The sequence below is a fragment of the Dasypus novemcinctus genome, chromosome 30, assembly GCF_030445035.2.
Source record: "Dasypus novemcinctus isolate mDasNov1 chromosome 30, mDasNov1.1.hap2, whole genome shotgun sequence".
Taxonomy (NCBI): domain Eukaryota; kingdom Metazoa; phylum Chordata; class Mammalia; order Cingulata; family Dasypodidae; genus Dasypus; species Dasypus novemcinctus.
Window position 1 is genome coordinate 27,099,648 of NC_080702.1, and position 16,331 is coordinate 27,115,978.

At 49.7% G+C, this 16,331-nt stretch overlaps 1 non-coding gene across 1 annotated transcript; it reads right to left on the minus strand.

Annotated features, from left to right (window-relative positions):
- Positions 1-8,684: 8,684 nt before the first annotated feature.
- LOC111764774 (small nucleolar RNA SNORA26) lies at positions 8,685-8,806 on the minus strand. Its single transcript, XR_002797299.1, has one exon. It is a non-coding gene; the product is annotated as a small nucleolar RNA SNORA26 (small nucleolar RNA).
- Positions 8,807-16,331: the final 7,525 nt, after the last annotated feature.

Genomic DNA, 16,331 nt, shown 5'->3' on the forward strand with positions numbered 1-16,331 from the left:
AACATGTATCAACCAAATGGATGAAAAACAACAGCAGTGTCTCAGTAGACCCAAGGGGGTTGGATTCCACAAAGAGAGCCACTTTTAAGTAGCCCAAAGGACCCACAGGTGGCCCCATGCACAGGGACCCCGTCCAGCTCTGTTGGACCAGTGGAGGCTGGCTGTTTCTACTCATTCGTTTTTGTTTAAGATTTATTTTTTATTTCTTTCACCTTCCCCCTCTTGTCTGCTCTCTCTGTCCATTAGCCGTGTGTTCTTCTGTGTCGGCTTGTATTACCCAGCGGCACCGGGAAACTGCATCTCTTTTTTTGTTCCATCATCTTGGTGCATCAGCTCTCCGTGTGCGCGGTGCCGCTCCTGGGCGGGCTGTGCTTTCTTCATGCAGGGCGGCTCTCCTTGCGGGGCGCACTCCTTGTGTGGGGGGCTCCCTTACGTGGGCACGGCACTCCCTGCGCACGTGTATGGTTGCACAGCACGTGGGCCAGCTCGCCACACAGGTCAGGAGGCCCTGGGTTTGAACCCTGCACCCTCCATATGGTAGGCGGACGCCCTATCTGTTGAGCCATGTCCGCTTCCTTTCTACTCATTCTTGGTGGGCAGAGATGCCCTCACCATTTCATTCTCTGCACTGTTCAGGAGGCACAAAGCTGGGCCCATCAGAGCCGGCGTCTGTCTCTGTCTGAGATCCTGAAGAACCAGGTACCTTCTGGGCCCTTCCCCACTCTGGTAAGGGTATACTTCCCCTTGATGTGCTAACCCTTGGCCAAACATCCCAGCGCGAGTTCCACATTTACCTTTTTACCCCCATTCCCTCTGGCACCTTTCGCCCCTATTCTTACGGGGTGCAGGTGCTCCAGTCCAAGAACCTCTGTGCCCTGCGGGTCCACTGGGGCCCGTAAACAGCAGAGTTTAAGAACCGCTGCTCAAGAGGTTTGATCAGAGTCAAGTCCCACTGCTGAAGCCAGAATCCTTGCCGGACGCTGCTGTTGCTTACTGTCACATCACACGTGTCTCCTAAGTGGCCAGTGTCTCACACAGGGACTGCCTGCTCCTGTGCCCGGAAGGTTCCCTGCCAAGCCCTCATCTAGTTTATTCTTTCTGAGCCCTGCCTGAAGCCATCACTTCACGAGATGCGCAGTAGAGCCTAGTGCTTCTGTGGGTGTCCAGGCAGGGGCGAGTGGTGAGTGGAGAACGATGGTTTCACCTTTACATACATACGTCAAAACTTACCAGATCATATGCTTTAAATATTTTAAGGCTTTATATTTTAGAACAGTTTTAGGTTTACAGAAAAATCAAGTGCATCTGTAGGGTTCCCGTATACTCCTTCTGGGACCCCCAAGTCTCCTCCCCTATTAGTAACATCTTGCATCGGTGTAGATCGTTACAATTGATGACCCAGTTTTGGTACATTGTTAGTAATTGATGTCCATAGTTGACATTAGGGCTCACGTTTTGTGTTGCACATTTCTATAGGGGTTTGGCAAACGGGTAATGTCATGTAACCATTATTGTGTCATACGGAAGCACATCACTAAAAATCCTCTGTGCTCCACCTGTCCATCCCCCCCCCCCAACCTTTTGGAAACCATCTTTTTTTTTAAAAGATTTATTTTTGGAAAGTGGTTGTGGCTCAATGGAAAGAGCATCCACCTACCACATGGGAGGTCCAGGGTTAAACCCAGGGCCTCCTTGACCCGTGTGGAGCTGGCCCATGCGCGGTGCTGATGTGCACAAGGAGTGCCCTGCCACGCAGGGGTGTCCCCCGCGTAGGGGAGCCCCACGCACAAGGAGTGCGCCCAGCAAGGAGAGCCGCCCCACACGAAAAAAGCGCAGCCTGCCCAGGAGTGGCACCGCACACACGGAAAGCTGACGCAGCAAGATGATGCACCAAAAAAAGTGACACAGTTTCCTGGTGCTGCTGACAAGAATACAGGCAGACACAGAAGAACACACAGCGAATGGATGCAGAGAGCAGACTCCAGAGGGGGCAGCAGGGAAGGGGAAAGAAATAAAAAAAAATAAACCTTTTAAAGAAAAAAAAGATTATTTATCTTCCCCCGCCCCCATGTTGTACCCCCTGTTGTTATGCTCTCTGTGTCCATTTGCTGTGTGTTCTTCTGTGTCTGCTTGTCTTCTCATTGGGCAGCTCTGGGAACCGATCCTGGGACCTTCTGGAGTGGGAGGGAGGCCATCAGTCTCTTGCGCCACCTCAGCTCCCTGTTCTGCTATGTCTTCTTATTTTCTCTCCTCTGCGTCTCTTGTTGCATCCTCTTGCTGTGCCAGCTCTCCACGTCAGCTGGCACTCCTGCACTGGGCGGCTTTCCTGTATGGGCTGGCACTCCATGTGGCCCAGCTCGCCCTCACCAGGAGGCCCTGGGCATCGAACCCTGGACCTCCTATATGGTCGACAGGAGCCCAGTTGGTTGAGCCACATCCGTTTCCCTCCATTCATCTGGTTACTGTCTCTCTACTTCTGCTTTTTCCACAATGGACGACAGTTGGAACCTCAGCGCGTGTTCTAAGAGTCAGACTACACGTCGCAGGTGTCAGTAGTTGGTCTCTCTCCGTTCCTGCCTAGCAGTCCACTGGGGATGCACTCCAGCGTGCTCATCCGGTCCCACTGCGGGTCCCCTGCCTTAGACTCCGCCTCCTCCCCTCAGGGAGTCCCGGGCTTGGCCTGGGACAGGCACGGGGCCTCCCCTGCCCGTTTGGCCTCTCAGGCACCACCGTCCCTCATCGCCTGGCGGCCAGTCTCTTGAAAACCTTCTCTCAGATGTTTTGCCCGGTTTGGGAGGTGAGGAGGAGAGTAAACCACTCCCTGGTCCTCAAGCCTCCTCCCTCGGCTCTGGAGCCCCCCGCTTCCACTTCCCACCCTGCCCCCTCCCCCCTTCCGTCTCCCCAGCCCCCTCGTTTGCTACCAAAGCATCCTGGATCCTACGGCCGGCCCCTTAAATCCCTAACTCTTAAGAAATCCCCTACTCAGTGTAATATTTAGGAGTTACCCATGAGTAACAAGAGAAGGAACGTTAAAATAACTCATCCCCTCACCATCCAGGAGAGACCGCTGGCAGGCTGCGTTTTGGTTTATAGCTTTCTGAGCTTTCTCCTAGGCACATACGCACTTAAGGATGGAACCTCATCAGATGTCCTGGCGACGACACCCCCCCTCACCCCCTGTCCTTTATTTGACAGCGTCTTTCTGCGCTGAGGTGGTATACCTGGCTGGCTGGCACCCGCCCTGCAGGCTGGCACCCTTGTGTCCACAGCGTCTAACACAGTATTGGGCCTGACCTGACACAGGCCGATGCTGGCCCAGCCGAGCTACATTGCCTCCACATGGGGTTCCTCACATCCTCATTTTTTTTTTTAAGATGTATTTTATTTATCTCCCCCCACCCTTGTTTGTGGTCACTCCCTGCTCTCTGCGTCCACTTGCTGTGTGCTGTCTGTGTCTGCTCGTCTTCTCTTTAGGAGGCACCAGGAACTGAACCCGGGACCTTCTATGTGGAAGAGAGGTGCTCAGTCACCTGAGCCGTGCTTTGTTGAATCTCTCATTGTCTCTCCTCTTTGTGTCTCTTTCGTTGCGCCATCTCGTTGCGTCAGCTCGCTGCGCCTGCCTGCCACGTCAGCCCCCCTTCTCCAGGAGGCACCAGTAACCGGTCCCGGGACCTCCCATGTGATGGGTGGAAGCCCAATCACTGAGCCACATCTGCTTCCCAGTTCCTCATTTTAATGCACTTGATTCCCAAGGGAAAGTCATTTCATTGCCTTGTGAAATATAATGGTAGAGTGTCTTAGAGAATTGAGTGGAATTTAGTGAAAGATCAGCCAAAGTTTTACACTCAGAGCTTTACACTCCTTTGAGATTTTTTTAACTCAGATTTTTTCCTGAGCTAAAAAAATCTCCTAGCTCAGGAAGGGAGGAGGCAGGGATTTTTTTTTAAAAATATATCAATGTTACAAATTACTCAGTTAACACAAGTTAATAACTATGATAATAATGCCCGTTGGTCAGCGGTGACCCTCCTCCCTGCCTTCTTTTTCTTCCTTCCTTAACCTTGAGGGATTTGGGACAATGTCCACACTGACTGCTTAAGTCTGAGAAGGAACGTAGGTATTGTGGGGCAGAGGAACGGAATGACTCTGCTTGCATTGAAGATACTCCTGCTTTTGGGGTGGGGCTGGCCCGTCGTCATTGTTTTGACAGTTATCCAGGAGAGGATAACTCTGGATAAACTAACAAGAAGAACTGACAGTGGGAGTTGACCACATGCCTGCTGGGTTCCGCGGCTCAACCAGCGTGGGAACAACGAGGAGGAGATTTTTCACCTAGGATGAGTATACTAGGGTTCTCTGGTGAAACAGAATCGACGGGAGATATCTAAATAGTATGAGATTTTTTTTCATTTAAAAAATTTATCAAAGTATATCATTCATGCATAAGCATACTTAAGCAATAAGTGTATAGTAAAAGCTGTGAGTTTACGTAACAAACACACAGGACTCTCATACTTCACCCCACCACCAATATCTTGCATTGTTGTGAAACATTTTTAACAAATGATGAAAGAGCATCCTCAAAATATTACTACTAACAAAAGTGTCTTAACATTTGGTGTATTTTCTCCCCAACCCACCCCATTTTTAAAATATCATTCATACGTGAACATATATAAACAATAAGTGTATAGTAAAAGTTGTGAGTTTACAAAACAAACATGCATAACGTCATACAGTGGTCTCATGTATCAACCCACCACCGACACCTTGCATTGTTGTGAGACATTTACAAATTGTGAAAGAAGATTGTCAAAATCTTATGCTAGGGAACTGGATGTGGCTCAAGCAATTGGGTGCCCACCTACCACATGGGAGTGCGGCGGCTGGCTCGGTCGGTGGTGGTGGGGTCTGGCTGCGGACGAGGGGTCGGTCCAGCTCGGGACGAGGGGTCGGTCCCGCTTGGGATGAGGGGTCGGTCCAGCTTGGGACGAGGGGTCGGTCCAGCTTGGGACGAGGGGTCGGTCCGGCAACAGACGAGGGGTCGGTCTCACAGGGGTTGCACGGTTCGGCTGACGGGGTCGCCCGGCGAAGCCGGCGACGAGGGGGTCGCCCGGAGAAGCAGGCGACGAACTGGGGACAAGGGAGGCCAGGCCCTTGTCGGGGGCTCTCAGGACTGGAGGGCGCACGGCAGAAGAACTACCACGGAGACAAGGTAAACACGCAAGTCCACTTTATTGAGGGAGAGGCAACAGTTTTATAGGGGCTGGGGAAGGCTGATTGGTCGAAGCCACGCCCTGTTCTGATTGGTTGCCGGAGAAAGGTCAGTGGGAGGTACTGGACGGGGGAGGGGTGGTGGTTAGGGATTGGCTGTTGCTGTTGCTGGGGGAAGGGGCAGGGTTTAGGGATTGGTGGCTGCTGTTGCTGGGGTGGAGGGCAGACTTGAGTTTCCCGCCCACGCCTGGCTGTTGCTGCTGTCGGGGGAGGGGAAAAGGGCAGACTGGAATTTTCCACCCTGCGCCTGTGCAGGGAGAAAGAAGGCATCGTGTGGCGCTATCTGGGAGGAGGGGCGGCCACGGAAGCATGGCTGCCGAGAAGGGGAGACCCGAGGGCACTCTGCGCCCGTGCCGAGCTTCCTGCAGGGGTGGCGGTGGGCCCGACCAACCACCCTATTATGGGGGCAGTGGTTTGGAATAGGCCTACCGCGGCCGCCGCCCCCCGCCAGGTCAGCAAACCACACTTCAGCCCGAGGGGCGACTGCATGGGAGGTCCCAGGTTTCGATCCTGGTGCCTTCCAAAGAAAACAAGCAAGATGACAAACTGATGCAATGGGCTGGTGCAGCAAGCTGATGCAACAATATGATGCAACAAGGAGACACAATGAGGAAACAATGAGAGACACAACAAGCAGGGAGTGGAGGTAGCTCAAGCAACTGGGCACCTCCCTCCCACATTGGAGGTCCTGGGTTCAGTTACCAGTGCCTCCTAAAAAAATGAGCAAGGCAGAGAGCAGACAGCACAAACAATGAGGGTGGTAAGAAATAAATAAATCTTTTAAAAAACCTTATGCGAAATTTGGTGATGAATGCTCACAGGGAGATTTCCCTCTGAAGATACCAGGTTCTTTCTTTATAGATATACCACTTTAAGAAGTTTCGTTCTGTGTGGCTTTTGCATTTAAAGATTAAAAATTAAATAAAAAATACATCTAATGCAAACCAAAAAAAAAAATCTTATGCTAACTATAGTCCATATCTCACATTTGATGTAATTTTCCCCCAACCCACCCTATTTTTTTTTTTAATATATTTTTTATTACAGAAGTTGTGAACTTACAAAAAAATCATACACATGTATACAGATTATGAGATAATATCATCAGACTATTACCACCAGCCATGGTCCATTGTGTCCATTTGGCTCACTTTTTCCATACTCCCCCATTATCAACACAGTACATTTTTGGCATAGATGTGTGAATATCACAGTATTGCTGTTCACCACAGTCCACAGTCACTCCAGTTGTATTTTTCCCATGCTTCTCCACATTCCCACCACCCTGCAGTAGTGATGTACATCTGCTCTAACTCACAGAAGGACACTCTTGCATCTGTACCATCGACCACAATCCTCCACCTCTGGGTTCACTGTTACTCAGTCCCTAGGTGATTCTCTAGCTTCCTTTCATGGTCGTTTACATCCCTAGACTACCCTTTCCATCCACAATCCCACTTATAAACCAACTGTTGCTCAACTATAACGCATTGCCATCAACACTGCATTTCCACACTTTTACAGTGAACTAAAACTTCTACATATATTAAGCATCAGTGCTCCTTTTCAGCCATCCTCTACCTCCTTTAAGAATCCACCACCAGGTCTTGAAGATGTTTTCCTACATTTTCTTCTAGAAGCTTTATGGTTCTCGACTTTATATTTAAAATCTGATCTATTGTGAGTCAATTTTTGCATACGGTGTGAGATAGGGGTCCTCTTTCTTTTGGCTATGGATATCCAGTTGTCTCAGCACCATTTGTTGAATGGAATGTTCTGCCTGAGCTGGGTGGGTTTGACTGGCTTGTGAAAAATCACCTGACCATATAGATGTGAGGATCTGTTTCTGAACCTTCAGTTCAGTTCCATTCCATTGGTCTGTGTGTCTACCTTTATGCCAGTACCATGACAGTACCTTGTGCTTCTTAGACATGGATATCTATGTCCTTCAATAGGGTTGGGAGGGAAGCGGACTTAGCCCAATGGAGAGGGCATCCGCCTACCACATGGGAGGTCCACGGTTCAGACCCCGGGCCTCCTTGACCCTTGTGGAGCTGGCCCATGCGCAGTGCTGATGTGCACAAGGAGTGCCCTGCCACGCAGGGGTGTCCCCCGCGTAGGGGAGCCCCACACAGAAGGAGTGCGCCCCGTAAGGAGAGCCGCCCAGCGTGAAAGAAAGTGCAGCCTGCCCAGGAATGGCGCTGCACACACGGAGAGCTGACACAGCAATATGATGCAACAACAACACAACAAAATTAGGGTTGGGAAATTTTCTGCCAATATTTCTTCAGATATTCCTTCTGCCTCTTCTCCCTTCTCTTCTCCTTCTGGGACACCCATGACACATATCTTTGCTTGTCTCTTGTTGTCATTTAGTTCCCTGAGACCTTGTTCAATTTTTTCCGTTCTTTTCTTCATCTGTTCTTTTGTATGTTCGCTTTCAGAGGCCATTTCTTCAAGCTCACCAATCCTTTCTTCTGCTTCCTCAGATCTGCTGTTTTATGTCTACAGTGTTTTTTTTTTTTTTAAGATTTATTTATATATTTCCGCCCCCACCATTGTCTGCTTTCTGTGTCCATTTGCTGTGTGTTCTTCTGTGTCCGCTTGTGTTCTCATCGGGCAGCACTGGGGATCTGTGTCTCTTTTTATTGTGTCATCTTGCTGCGTCAGCTCTCCGTGTGTGTGGCACCACTCCTGGGTGGGCGGCAGTTTCGCATGGGGTGGCTCTCCTTGTGCAGGGCCACCAACAGTGTATTTTTTATTTCATTTATTTCATTTTTTTTTTTAAATTTATTTTATTTATTTCTTTCCCCTTCTTTCCCCCCCCCCCCCCCGCCCCAGTTGTCTGTTCTCTGTGTCCATTTGCTGGTGTTCTTTTCTTTTTGTCTGCTTCTGTTGTTGTCAGCAGCCCAGGAATCTGTGTCTCTTTTTTGTTGCATCATCTTGCTGTGTCAGCTCTCCGTATGTGCGGTGCCATTCTTGGGCAGGCTGCACTTTCTTTCGCACTGGGCAGCTCTCCTTACGGGGTGCACTCCTTGTGCGTGGGGCTCCCCTATGTGGGGGACACCCCTGCGTGGCAGGGCATTCCTTGCGCGCATCAGCACTGCGCGTGGGCCAGCTCCACACGGGTCAAGGAGGCCCGGGGTTTGAACCGCGGACCTCCCAAGTGGTAGATGGACGCCCTAACCACTGGGCCAAGTCCGCTTCCCTTTAATTTCATTTATTGCGCCTTCCATTCCTGTAAGATCTGCTGTTTTTCTTTGTATGCTTTCAAATTCTTCTTTGTGCTCATCCAATGTCTTTTTAATATCCTTAATCTCTTTAGCCAGCTCACTGATTTTATTAAGGAAATTTGTTTGAACATCTATGATGAGTTGTCTCAACTCCTTTTTTTTTTTCTTTTTCTGGTTATCTGTGACTCCAGACAGGATCCAAAGGGGAGTTTCACAATCTCCTCTTTGGGTGTTATGGAGACTTACTTTACCCTTTTGTGTTAGCCTCTTAAAGCACTGAATCAACGGTAAAAGGGCACAGGAAAGGGCGTCAACTCCTTTATGTCATCTGGAGGCATATCTTGTTCCTGTAACTGGGCCATATCTTCTTGTGTCTTGGTGTGGGTTGTAGTTTTTTGTTGGGGTCTTGGCATCTGGCTTACTAGATGCATTTATTCTAGGTGCAGTTTCTCTCTTTACTTTAGGGCTTCCTGCCCTTTCTCCCTTGCTGGCTGTGTAGTCGGAGCCAAGGACGTAGTTGGTGCTGTAAGCTGTGGGAGATCAAGCTGCCTGCGTTGCCCCAGGGAACGATGAAGCAGCTTGCAACCTTCTCCTTTGCCAGGGATCAGGACAGAGCCACAGCCGTGTGTAATAATCCAAGTTGTGCAGTCCACTACTATCTGGAGTTGCCTGGAGAGACTGACGAAGCTTCACGTCCCTTCCTCCCCTGCCTGGGGCGGGGATGGAGCTGCAGGTGTGGGCAGCAGTCTATGCTGTGCAGGTCCAAGATGACCGCAGTTGCCCACGTAGACTTCCAACTCTTCAGTCTGTGCCAGCCAACTGTACCTGCAGTTACCCCGGGAGGCTGACTCAGGCCCCCTCTACTTCCTCCCTGCTGGAGGTGGGGCTGGGGCTCAGGCTAGAGACGCAATCAGATATGGATGGAAAGAAGCCGGTCCCTACCAGCCCTGTGATTTTCCATCAGCCCAGTTTCCCCTCTTGCTGGGGGCGGAGTTAAAATGGCAGCTACTGGCCTCTTTCTGACTTGGACAGGTTCAAACTTGAGCTGTTATTTAGGATTATACTTTAGCCCTCTGAATTTACTAATCAGTTGTTGAGGTTGGCACTGAACCATCTCTTCCTCCCACATTTTTGGGAAATGGAGCTTCCAGTTCCAGCCACAAAGTATCTCCCGAGGCGGCCTGCGCTGCCAGTGGAGTATGGGCAGCAAGCCTCCGCAATGTTACAGATTATGAGATAATATCTGTGAGTGCTGTACTCACGAATCTTCTGTACAGATGGGGAGTCTCCTCCTTCTATTTTTCAAGGGTGTTGCGGGATGCTCTTCTGGTCACCTGAGGCCCCCAAAGCTGTCGATAGTGCTGGGTGATTGCCCTGTAGCCCGAGCTGACTCTAGGAGCTCCTTACTCTGCCACCATCTTGTTGGTGGTTCTAATAGTAGGAAGATTTGATAAAATTCTCTCACGTAACCATGGGGATGCACAAGCCCAAATTCCACAGACAGGCTGCAAACCAGGGGTTCCAATAATGGTCCTTGATGAGTTCCCAGGAGATCTTGGCTTGTCCAAAGTGGAGCTGGAAAATGCTCTCTGAATGCTGAAATCACTTCCTGTTTAAGGCCTTCCACTGACTGGCTCAAATGTCACGCATAGCAAAGCAAGGAAGAAAGATTCACGGCCATTACAGTCCTCTTTCCGTAACTGGTCCCTTGCTGTAAGTTCATAGTCATCGCAACCTTCTTCCACTACCCATTCCACGTTCCCTGTACCCTCAGTAAGCACCTCAGCTGGCCGTGGTTCTCTGCCTGGTGGGGTGACCCAAACTTTCATTCCTCAAGATTCTGGGCCATTGTTAGTCCTTCTTGGGTTGGGTTGTTGCAATTTTCCATTGACTTTAATCCTAGGACATGGCAGTACCAGGAGATGCCCCAGAGGATCTCCTGTGTTCCAGGCAAACTCTTCTTTACCCGCATGATGAAGATGCAGTCCTGTGTCCCCTTGATAGCCAGGACCAAGCACCCCAGCTAGTACGGGAGTTCCCTTCTTTGCCTGTTGTAAGAGGAGCCCAAAGTGGCCAGGTGGCAGTGCTAACTTCCAGTTCGATGGAATCCTTGTGCCCACTGGTGGCGGCGCTCCTCGCTTTGGAACTAAGGCCTCTCCCTGGCTGTGGGTGACTCAGCACCGTAGAGTGGACGCTGATCTAGAGCATACGCAGCCTCCTGGAAACACTGCCCCAGCCTTGAAAAGTATGGCCACCTAGTTGGCACGTAACTGAGTCTTCAAAAGGCCATTCTCCATAATCCATTTGGTGCAGCAGAGCTCCAAAATGTCTTCATCGAATGCAATGAACGTGCCACACAGATGAAAGAAGTTGTTGATGTGGGAGGAGTGGGGAGTGTGGGGAGTGGGGTATATGGGAACCTTTTATATTTTTTAATGTAACTTTTTGTGTGATTTATGTAGCTTTAAAAAAAAGATGATAAAAAATTAAAAAAAAAAACATTAAAAAAAGGCCATTCCACCATTCTATCATTCCACCTGCTTCAGGATGATGGGGAACACGGTGTATTAGTCAGCCAAAGGGGTGCTGATGCAAAATACCAGAAACCTGCTGGGCGTTATAAAGGGTATTTATTTGGGGTAGAAGTTTACAGATACGGGGCCATAAAGCATAAGTTACTTCCCTCCCCAAAGTCTATTTGGAATAAGATGACTGCTGACGTCTGCAAGGGTTCAGGTTTTCTGGGTTCCTCTCTTCCAAGGTCTGGCTTTTCTCTGAGTTCAAGGTTCCTCCCTTCCTGGGGCTGGCTTCTCTTTCCTCTCTGTGGTGACTTCCCGGGGCTCCAGCTTAAGTCTTCAGCATCGAACTCCAACATCAGAAACCCTCAACTCTGTTCTTTGCCATGCCTTTTATCTGTGAGTCCGGGGTGACTAATCATAACTCAGTCATGCCCAGGTACAGATCAGATTACAAGCATAATCCAATATTTCTTTTTGGAATTCATCAATAATATCAAACTGCTACACATGGTAAGTGAATTCCGTGGGCGTGTGCCCGTTCCTGCACATCGTTTGCGGTGAGATGGACTCCTTGTTCAGAAGCAATGCTGTGTGCAATGGCATGGTAGTGGATAAGATACTTGGTAAGTCCATGGATGGTAGTTTGGAAGAAGCATTGTGTGCAGGAAATGCAAACCCATATCAGGAGTATATGTCTTTTCCAGTTAAAACAAATTGTTGCCCTTCCCATGGTGGAAGTGGTCCAACGTAATCAACCTGCCACCAGGTAGCAGGCTGGTCACCTCGAGGAATGGCGCCCTATCAGGCTGAGTGTGGGTCTCTGCTGCTGGCAGATTGGGCACTCAGCAGTGGGTGTAGCCAAGTCAGCCTTGGTAAGGGAAGGTCCATGTTGCTGAGCCCATGCATAGCCTCCGTCCCTCCCTTCATGGCCACTGTGCTCATGAGCCCACTGGGCAGTGACAGGAGTGAACGGGGAAAGAGGCTGAGCACTAGCCACAGAGCAGGTCATCTTACCCACATGATTAAAATCTTCCTCTGCTGAAGTCGCCCTCTGGTGAACATTCACATGGGGCACAAATACTTTCATGTTATTTGCTCACTCAGAAAGGTCTATCCACATACCGCTTCTTCAGACCTCTTTGTCACCAATTTTCCAGTCACATTCCTTCCAAGTCCTGACAATCCTGTCAAACCATTGGCAACAGCCCATGAATCAGTGCACAAACTCACCTCTGGCCACTTCTTCCAAGCAAAATGAACCACCAGGTGCACTGCTCAAAGTTCTGCCCACTGGGAGGCTTTTCCTTCACCACCGTCCTTCAGGGATGTCCCAGAAAGGGGCTGCAGTGCTGCAGCTGTCCACTTTCAGGTGGTACAGGCATTTCGTCCAGAACCATCTGTAAACCAGGCCCGAGTTTTCTCTTCAATCAACTGATTGTAAGGAACTCCCCAAGAGGCCAAAGCTGTGGGCTGGGAAAGAGAAGGTAACATGGCGGGAGTGCAGCTCATGGGCGTTTGGGCCACTTCCTCATGTCACTTGTGCCTTCAGGACCCACTTGAGCCCTGTCTCATATATAACACTTCCACTTTATGATGGAGTGCTTTAGTGCATGCCCAACTTTATATGGGTGCAATACCCAGCTCACAGAAGGCAACTTGGCTCATGGTAACTTGATGTCCCATGGTTAAGCGTTCAGTCTCTACTAAGGCCCAGTAGCGGGCCAAAAGCTGTTTCTCAGAAGGAGAGTAGCTATTTGCAGAGGATGACCAGGCTTTGCTCCAAAATTCTAAGGGTGAGCATTGTGATTCTCCTATAGGGGCCTGCCAGAGGTCCAGACAGCATCTCTATTTGCCATGGAAACTTCAGCACCACTGGACCTGCTGGATCAAATGGCCCAAGTGGCAGTGCAGGTCGCAGAGCAGCCTGGACCTGTCGCAGAGCCTCCTTTTGTTCCATCCCCAGTCAAAACTTGCTACTTATCTGGTCACCCAGTAAATGGGCCAGGGTAGCACACCCAAAGGAGGGATGTGTTGTCTCCAAACTCCAAAGAAACCAACTAAGCATTGTTTCTCTCTTTTGGCTGAGGGAGGGACCAGATGCAGTAGCTTATCCTTCACTTTAGAAGGAATATCTCAACATGTCCCACACCACTGCACACTTAGAAATTTCACCGAGGTGGAAGGACCCTGTACTTTTGTTGGATTTATCGCCCATCCTCTCTCATGCAAATGCCTTACCAATAAGAGTCATTGCTTCTTCTTGCTCACTAGGTCCTATCAACGTGATGTCATCAATATGATGGACCAATGTGATATCCTTCGGGAGGGAGGGATGATCACGGTCCCTGCGGACAACATTATGGCATAGGGCTGGAGAGTTGATACACCTCTGAGGCAGGACAGTGAAGGTATACTGCTGGCCTTGCCAGCTGAAAGCAAACTGTTTGTGGTGGTCCTTACTAAAGGAAATTGAGAAAAAAGCATTTGCCAAATCAACAGCTACATACCAGGTACAAGGAGGTGTGTTGATTTGCTCAAGCAATGATACCACAACTGGGACAGCAGCTGCAATTGGAGTCACCATCTGATTAAGTTTACAATGATCTACAGTCATCCTCCAAGATCCATCTGTTTTCTACACAGACCAAGTAGGGGAGCGTTGAATGGGGATGTAGTGGGAATCACCACCCTGCATCCTTCAAACCCTTGATAGTGGCACTGGTCTCTGCAATCCCTCCAGGAATCTGGTGTTGTGCTTGGGCAGTTCTAGTGGCTTCCATTTGGCCTTTCCTACCATAATAGCTGTGATGGTTAAGCTAATTTGTCAACTCCGACCGGTAATTGTGCCCAGTTTTTGATCAAGCAAGCACTGGGCTAACTGTGATATAAGGACATTTATGGGCTTTAGTCATCAGTGAGTTTACTGCTTAGACTTGTGCCTCCCCACGGTCACGTGAGAGACTTTTATGACTCTCATACTATTTACAGATACCTCCTGTTGATTCTGTTTCCCAAAAGAATCCTGACCAATACAACAGCCCTCACTCCACAAGTCAGGGTTCCAATGTGGAGATTCTGCCACTTACTGAGTATGTCTCCTCCAGTTATGCATTCTGGAACTGGGGCAAAAAACACAGAACGGGCCCGGGGACCCACTGGACCCACTGTGAGGTGGACCTGAGCTAAAATCCCATCAATCACCCGACCTCTCTAAGTCCCCCCTCTGGCGGACCAGGTGATGATTTGGGTCTCCTGGAATTAATGTCCCTTGAGCCAGTGTCTAATAATCCCCCAAAATGATCATTTCCTTTTCCCCAATGCACAGTTACTCTAGTAAAAGGCTGTAGGTCTCCTTGGGGAAAGCTGGGAGGAAGAATAACAGGCTAAATTTTTTTTGGCAATGTCACAGGCTCTTCCCCAAGGGAACCTGGCCTTCTCCTTGTTAGAGAGAAAATAGCGCTCACTGGGACACGGAGACTGATGAGTGCAGGCATAAAATTTATTGGGAACTCTACCAACAGAGGGCGTCTGAAGAATAGACTTCAGCACTCCCGCCGCACGGCAGGAATCTGGAGAAAGACTTCAGCCCGCCCCTGGCAGAGGTGGTCATGAATTTATACAGTGCGTCTAGAGGCGGGGACACGCTTGGGGAGCGGGCTGGGGCTCGGGCAAGACCTGAGGGCCAGTAGGGATGGCTCAGGGGTGGCGGGCTAGGGGCAGTGAATTCTGGGGATGTGGGAGGGGTTTTACCGGGGGGCTCCTTTGTCTATTCTTGTGAGGAAATGAGCTGTATCTGAACTTGTAGGCTCTGGACGAGGGCTGTTCTGTGTCACGGGACTGCAATCATGATAATCATTATTATAAACCTGGCAATCAGTTAATCATTCTAAACCTCATAAGGGAGAAACCTCTCATATTCCGAACTCTTTGGTTATATATATATATGTATATATGGTAAGGGTCCTAAGCAGCGGTGTAAGGTGCTGGGCTGGATGGAAGGATGCAGGGTTTTGGGGTGTTGGCTCCATCTAGCCCCACCAAGGGTCCCTGGTCTGTAAACTGTCTCAAGTCTGGGAATCAATTTAAGGCCGTGATTCTCTGTGTCTGTAATTCAAGTTAGGGTTTTGTTCACTCGACCCAGAACTCTACCGCTTATACATGTCAAGAAGGGATTTAGTAGACTGCCCACCCATTTCCCTGCTATATACCCCATGACCTATTAGCCAACGCCATCGCTCTATGCAACTCAGACTTTTTTTTTTTAAGATTTATTTTTTTATTTAATTCCTCCCCCCTCCCCTGGTTGTCTGTTCTCTGTGTCTATTTGCTGCGTCTTGTTTCTTTGTCCGCTTCTGTTGTTGTCAGTGGCACGGGAAGTGTGGGCGGTGCCATTCCTGGGCAGGCTGTACTTTCTTTCGTGTTGGGCAGCTCTCCTTATGGGGCGTACTCCTTGCGCGTGGGGCTCCCCTACACGGGGGACACCCCTGCGTGGCAGGGCACTCCTTGCGCGCATCAGCACTGCGCATGGGCCAGCTCCACACGGGTCAAGGAGGCCTGGGGTTTGAACCGCGGGCCTCCCATGTGGTAGACGGACGCTCTAACCACTGGGCCAAGTCCACCGCCTCCCTAAGCCTTTGAATTCCCTCTTCTGTTGTGTACCAGGGCAAATCAGGCATCTCAACCTCAGACATGCTAGGCCTTCTTTGGCCTATGTTTCAGTCAGCCACCCAAACAAATTGTTAGAGCCCTTTCTAACCCCTCAAGCTACAGCACTGAATCCAGAATTTCTGGTTAGTGGGCCCACATCAATAAATCCAGCCTGATCCAGCTTTATATTCCTTCCCATTATCCCATACCCTTAGTATCCATTCCCACATATATTCTCCTGATTTCTATCTGTATAAGCTGGAAAACTCATGCTGTCCTTTCAGAGTATAGTGTACTTCCTCATGGGTCATACTTTGTATTTCACCTTTGGGGGCTTGTTGTGATTTTAGTCTAATAATAGGTTGTTTTTTATTTTTTTTAAAGATTTATTATTTATTTCTCTCCTCCCCACCCCACCCCCACCCCAGTTGTCTGCTCTCTGTGTCCATTCGCTGTGTGATCTTCTGTGTCCACTTGCATTCTTGTCAGCGGCACCGAGAATCCGTGTCTTGTTTTGTTGCGTCATCTTGCTGTGTCAGCTCTCTGTGTGTGCAGTGCCACTCCTGGGTGGACTGCACTTTCTTTCACGCTGGGCAGCTCTCCTTACGGGGCGCACTCCTTGCACGTGGGGCTCCCCTACGCGGGGGACACCCCTGCG